This window comes from Oratosquilla oratoria, chromosome 6 (genome assembly GCF_046742065.1).
Source record: "Oratosquilla oratoria isolate Oo_2021 chromosome 6, ASM4674206v1, whole genome shotgun sequence".
Classification (NCBI taxonomy): Eukaryota; Metazoa; Arthropoda; class Malacostraca; order Stomatopoda; family Squillidae; genus Oratosquilla; species Oratosquilla oratoria.
Window position 1 is genome coordinate 6,356,265 of NC_134782.1, and position 7,500 is coordinate 6,363,764.

Below are 7,500 nucleotides of genomic sequence, written 5' to 3' on the forward strand. Positions count from 1 at the left end.
TTTTATTCAAATGTGAAAAATCTAAAAAAAAGATACAAGACAACATCTCGAAATTCTTCATAAAAACATAACGAGACCAATAAGCATTTGAAATAAAACCAATTATAATTCTCAACTAATCACTCGTTTCTCATGCAAAACACCCTCCTCCTCCTCCAACCTCTCCCTCCTCCTCCTCCAGCCTCACCCTCCTCCTCCTCCAGCCTCACCCTACTCCTCCTCCTCCACCCTCACTCTCCTCCTCCTCCTCCTCCAACCCCCCACCTCGATGTCTTGAAGAGCTGAGACTTGGGTTCTTCGACGAAGACCTGAGGTTGGCATCCATATGCATCTTTGGCGACTCCCACGAGATACTCAGAGGTCATGAGATCCACCTTCTCGACTTCCCCTCCTCCTCCTCCTCCTCCTTCTCGTCATTCTTCTCCTCCTCCTCCTCCTCGGCCTCTTCTTCTTCTTCCTCCTCCTCCTCCTCCTTCTCCTCTTCTTTCTAGTCGTCTTCCTCTTGTTCTTCCCCCTCCTCTTCTCTTTCCTTCTCCTCTCCTTTTCTTCTTTTTCCTCCTCCTCCTCTTCTTCTTCTTCTTTCTAGTCGTTCTCCTCTTCTTCTTCCCCCTACTCTTCTCTTTATTCCTCCTCCCCTCCTCTTCTTTTTCCTCCTCCTCCTCCTTCTACTCGCCTTCTTTTTCTTCGCCCTCCTCCTAGTCTTCCTGTTCTTCTTTTTCTTCCTCCTTGTCCTCCTCCTCTTCTTCTTCCCCCTACTCTTCGTCCTCCTCTCCTTTCCCTCCTCCTCACCCTACCCTTCTTCTTCTCCCTCCTTCTCCTCCTCGTCCTTCTCTTCTTCTCCCCCTTACTCCTCGTCCTCCTCTTCTTCCCCTTCCTCTTCACCATACTCCTCTTCTTCCCCTTCCTCCTCACCATACTCCTCTTCTCCCTCCTTCTCCTCCTCGTTCTCCTCTTCTTCTTCCCTCTCCTCCTCGTCCTAGTGGTAGCAGTAGTGTTAGTTCATCTTTTATCGCCTAGTTCCCCTGTTTTCTTAACTGTAGCTTAGTATAGTAAACACAAACAGCCTCGTTAGGGCCAGTAGGCCTGCTGTTGTTTATTCTTCCTTTGTGTTCCTCTGTCTTCCCCCTCCTCCTCGTTCTCTTCTTCTTCCCCTCCTCCTCGTCCTATTCTCCTTCTTTCTTCCCCTCGACCTCCTTCTCTTCTTTCCCCTCCTTCTCGCCCTCCTCTTCTTCTCCCCCTCTTCTTCTTCCCCCTCCTCCTCGTCCTCTTCTTCTTCCCCCTCCTCCTTGTCCTCCTCTTCTTCTTCCCCCTCCTCCTCGTCGTCCTCTTCTTCTTCCTCCTCCTCTTCGTCCTTCTCTTCTTCCCCTCCTCCTGTTCGTCCTACTCTTCTTCTCCCTTATCCTTGTCCTACTCTTCATCTTTCTCCTTCTCCTAGTCTTCCTCTTCCTCCTCCTCCTCCTCTCCTTCTTCCTCCTCCTCGTTCTTCTCCTTTTTTTTTCTAGGCTTCTTTAGTAGGCTGTGATTCACCACTATGATCTTGGATTGCGTGTCTGACTCGTGATCAACAGCTATTACCCTCCCGGATGAGAGATCAGAGCTTATATAAGCCACGAAACTATAGGTAATGTCGTGACCTTACACACGCACACACACACACACACACACACACACACACACACACACACACACACACACACACACACACACACACACACACACACACACACACACACAAAACTCCTTGCCCACTAGAGATGGAATGCCAGTTTGTAGTACTTATGATGTTTTCAAATCCTGGGTGGGGGTCGAACTCAAACCCCTGGGTTAGCAGTCGAGCACGGAACCACTATACTAGCCTAGAGAGCAAAACGGAGTGTCTGTTCTTGGTGTTCGTCTTCTCTTACGTCAGGAGCTGCTGTTAATGCCCAATGCCAGCTGCTCCCAGCTGGCCCCAGCTGTCTGTCCCTACCGGAAGCAGCTTCTGCATTTTTTTCTTTATTAAATTTTCTATTATTTCTTTTTATTAATTAATATCATCATAATCTATTTTATTTTGTTTCATATTATTATTCTATTATTATTATTATCATCATTATCATTATCATTATTATTATTATTATTATTATTATTATTATTATTATCAATATTATTATTATTATTATTATTATTAATATTATTATTCATCATTATTATTGTTATTGTTATTATTGTTATTATTATTATTATTATTATTATTATTATTATTATTATCATTATTATTATTATCATATTATCATTATTATATTATAATTATTATTGTTATCATTGTTATCATTGTTATCATCACCATCATTATATTTATTTATTAATCTATTTTATATTAATTATTTATTAATTTATTTATCTAATTATTTATTTTTAGGTATGGTTCCACATTTCTTCGTCAAGATTAAACAGTTTCGATTTCTTTTTTCTCTTGTTTCTTGTTTGGCACGCCTGTTCCCTCCATTTTTCATCTACTTTCATCCATTTCTCTGTTTTCCTATCGGCACCTGTTTCATTTGTTTCTCTGTAATGTTTCCTTTTCTCTACCGTTTCTTTTTGTCATCTATTTCCCTGTTTCTTTTGAAACTTTCGTGTACTTCCATTTCCTCTACGTCATATATGCATATACTATATTCACTTTCTTCACAAAATATTTCCTCAATACTACTGACACCCCTACGGACCAAAGTCACGTATCATTCTTTTTATGACAAAAAAAAAAAAAAAAAAAAAAAAAAAAAAAAAAAATTTTTACCCAAGGATAGAAGCGCTAGTTCCTAACGTACCCAAAGTCTTGTGAGCTTCTCCACTAGTCTGTCTTCTGCCACACCCAGACAACTTTGTTTACGGCACAGTTTCCCACACAATTGATGTCAGTCTGGAAGCTCGTTAACTGATTAGAAAAACCAGGACGATTTAATTGAATAAACTACAATCTCAAGTAACAACTTCAACAACAGAGAAAACAGCAATTACAATGCACTGTAATTCTCTCTGATGATATCCTACATATGTATGGTATCTGTATATTCACCTTGGTCTTTGGATCACGTGCTAGACTCGTGATCCACAGCTATTTCCCTCCCGGAAAAGAGAGCTCAGAGCTCGTGCGACCGATCTATGGGTAATGCGATGAACTTACACAAACACACACACACACACACACACACACACACACACACACACACACACACACATCCAACTCTCCGCCCACGAGAGTTGGAGTAACGACTCGAAGCGCAGCGATACTGAAATTATTTCAACCCTGGGCAGGATTCGAACCCAGAGCGCCGTACTGACAGTCGGGGACTCTACCAACCGTGCCACCGAGTCGCGCGCTCATGTGTGTGGTTAAGAATGGTTATATGAAAATATTTGTGCAATATCATTATAAACACATGTATTATTTTGTATTAGGTCTTGTATCTACACACATACACACACACACACACACACACACACACACACACACACACACACACACACACACACACACACACACACACACACACACACACACACACAATCTAAGGCTAGATATGATGAATTGGAGAGTAAGAGACAGGACCCCACGAGCGTTGTTCCCTTCTTGTACACTACAGTTAAGTAAATTAGATACATTTAGGTTAACACACACACATATCTATCTACACACACACACACACACACACACACACACACATACACACACACACACACACACACACACACACACACACACACACACACACACACACACACATATATATATATATATATATATATATATATATATATATACATATATATACATATACATATATAAACATATACTATGTATATATATATACACACACATATATATATATATACATATATATATATATATATATATATATATATATATATATATATATATATTTCCAATGGAGGAGCTCCATCAGTTCGTACCTACGGCCGAAGCCGTCATTATCGTCTTACATGTTCATCAGAGCCTGAGGTCAAGTGGCAGACATTCACGTTTGTTGGGCATCGACTCCGGTTTGCTCTGTTACGATAATGAAGCCGTATCAGCTGTTCGTCAGCAGTTAAGTGTTATCTTAGCGCAAGCGTTCCTGATCGTAATGTTACGATGTCGTTATCTTTACGACGTCCTTTAATTGCTATTAGACCTCTTGCGTCATCTCCTGTAAGTGCTTAATCTGTTCAGACATCTTGGGCATTATAAGCCACGCCCCCTTTTGCACTTCTGACCAATCACGGGTGGCCTTGTGTGAAGCGCTCTGACGTGGGAGAGGCCTATGAAGAGTGATAAGCAGTTGTGATTGGTCTGGATGAAAAGGGGCGTGGTTTGTTTAGTTTGAGAACACGTGATTGGGTACAACCATCTGCCTGACTTGGAAAAAAATCAGGAAATATATATAAATAGTTAAATGAATAAATAAATAAATAGATAATAATAAAAATAACATAAAATGAATAAACAAATAAACAAATAAATAGATAAATGGATGAATAACAAATAGGTACATAAGATAAAAAAAATCATAGACATTTTCTGGCCAAGGTAGGAAATAATAATGATAACAATAATAATAGATAAACAAATAAAATAAAACTGATAAATGAATAAATAAATAAATAAAATAAAGTAGAAAATAGACCAGACTGGTGGGTGGAGGTAAAATTTCCCAGAGAATTAAGTGAAGACAATAGAGACAGACAGCCAGATACAGAGAGATATACGTGTAGATATAAATGGACAGATAAACAGACAGGTAACTGGCTAGCTAGACAGATGTATAACAAGATACAGAGAGAGAGAGAGACAGAGAGTGAGGAGGGGATATGGAGAAGGAAAGAGAGAGAGAGAGAGAGAGAGAGAGAGAGAGAGAGAGAGAGAGAGAGAGAGAGAGAGAGAGAGAGAGAGAGAGAGAGAGAGAGAGAGAGAGAGAGAGAGAGAGAGAGAGAGAGAGAGAGAGAGAGAGAGAGAGAGAGAGAGAGAGAGAGAGAGAGAGAGAGAGAGTTTACTCACTTTAGCCCGTCTTCCCACTTCCTCTTTCCACCAGTTCTAGAATTGCAATGTATGTGCGAAAGTACGTACGTATGTGTGCATGCATGGAAGTACGTATGTATGTATGTATGTATGTATGTATGTATGTATGTATGTATGTATGTATGTATGTATGTATGTATGTATGTACGTATGTATGTATGTATGTATGTATGTATGTGTGTATGTATGTACGTATGTATGTATGCATGCATGCATGTTCGTATGTATGTATGTATGCGTATATGTATGTATGTGTGTGTTTGTGTATTTATGTATGTGTGTATGCATGTTTGTATGTATGCACTACTTATGTATGTATATATGAATATATATATATATATATGGATGTATGTATGTATGTATGCGTGTATGTGTGTATGTATATATGCATGTATACACTACATATGTATGTATGGACTACGTATGTATGTATGCACTACGTGCGTATGTACGCACTACGTATGTATGTACGTACATACAGAGCGTATATATGCATATACAACACAATAACTAGAGAACGCATTCTTATCGCATCTCTCTTTTAAAATCTCTCTTGTGGTTGAATTACAAACGCTTCAAGCTGCGTTTATTGCCTCGTAGAACACACGAAGAACAAGAACAAGAAGAACATAAAAGAACAACAAAAATAACGCAATATTGGGAGCTGGTCCCTTTCATCTTGTTTAAACTACCCCTAGTTTATCCCTCTGGCTTAAAAAACACCCCTACGGACCAGAGCATTTGATAACATAGCATGGTCATAGATTCGGGTGAGGGTCTTACACCGTGAGACGCTGAACTGCGGTCAAGATCGTCACCTTTGCCCTTTGTGTTACGATTCAATCCAACCCACCTCTAGAAAATTAAAAGGAGTTTAATTCCACTTTTCTTCCAAGGATTTTATGTTGGCTTAGTCAATGTCTAGTTACACTAAGAATCTAGTTTTATTGATCATAATATATTCTTCTGAGAGTCTTCTTTAACACAGGTTTATTCGAATCGCCTTAAGTCACGTATCCCAGACTCTTATGAGATGCTATTCCTTTTCCTCCTCTCCCTATCCCCTCCAGAAGACAATAGCTCTCCTCTTCCTCTTCTTCTTCTCCTCCTCCTCCTCTTCCTCTGCCCTCAATGAGAAGACGTCTCCTCTTCCTCCTCTCCTACTCCTCCTCCTCTTCCTTTCTCTTTCATGAGACACCAGCCCTCCTTTTCCTCCTCTCCTCCTGTTCTTCCTCCTCCTATGTCCTCTACAAGACAACAGTCTTTCGTCACGTAACCCACAGTATTATGGATTGCTGTTATCTTTCGTCTCCTAGAGAATACCACTTTTCAAACACTGAATCACTACGCATCACTAACTTGTTTTCGGTCTGTGGGCCATCTAGTGAGGCTTCCTGGTCCACTAGGTGGTCCACGGGCCACAGGTAGTAGGCCATAGGTTGAGGACCACAGGTAATGGGCCGATTATATTTGTATATAAATCTTTTTCGTGTGAAATTTGACATTATTTTTTCACTTTTTCTGGTAGCACACTTTAAGCATTTTAACTTTTTTCCGTACTGCACTCTAAGTATTGAACATATTTTTGTCATTTCAATTTTTTATGTAGCACATTTTAAGCATCGACAATGTATATTGATCTTGCAACACGCAAAGCTAAATATCATTGAACTGATAAATGGTTTCTTGATTTCAGTTGTTTCTAAGTCCTGACTAAGTCTGCATCTTTCTCGTCCCATTTATGAACCAACAAAGGGCCGAATTTGGATCAACAAAGGCAAAATGTCCTTAGTTGGTATCCCATGAAAAAAGTTATGATAAAGGTCATGGTAAGCTCACGCTGCCTTATCTGTTGTCATAAACTTAATTTTTCGCTCGATAAAACCGGGCATGACACGATAAGATATCTAGAATAGGGAGAGAGAGAGAGAGAGAGAGAGAGAGAGAGAGAGAGAGAGAGAGAGAGAGAGAGAGAGAGAGAGAGAGAGAGAGAGAGAGAGAGAGAGAGAGAGAGAGAGAGAGAGAGAGAGAAAGAGATGAGAGTAGAGTGAAGGAGAGAGGGAGAGAGGGAGAGAGAGAGAGAGGAGAGAGAGAGAGAGAGAGAGAGAGAGAGAGAGAGAGAGAGAGAGAGAGAGAGAGAGAGAGAAAGAGAGTTTGGCAATGGAAACTCTCCCTTTCTGTATGTATCTCTCTCTCTCTCTCTCTCTCTCTCTCTCTCTCTCTCTCTCTCTCTCTCTCTCTCTCTCTCTCTCTCTCTCTCTCTCTCTCTCGGCTACAGAACCTTCGTTTCAGCTGCACAAACTCGACTTCAGAATTTCAGGCCCCTTTAGTGCCTGAAATGAACTTCATGCACAAGGTTCCTTGTGTCTGAAACTCGCAGGGGGCTGAAGTCGGGGAATGGGAAGGATTATCCAAGAGATTCACACAAGAAGAATAAGTTA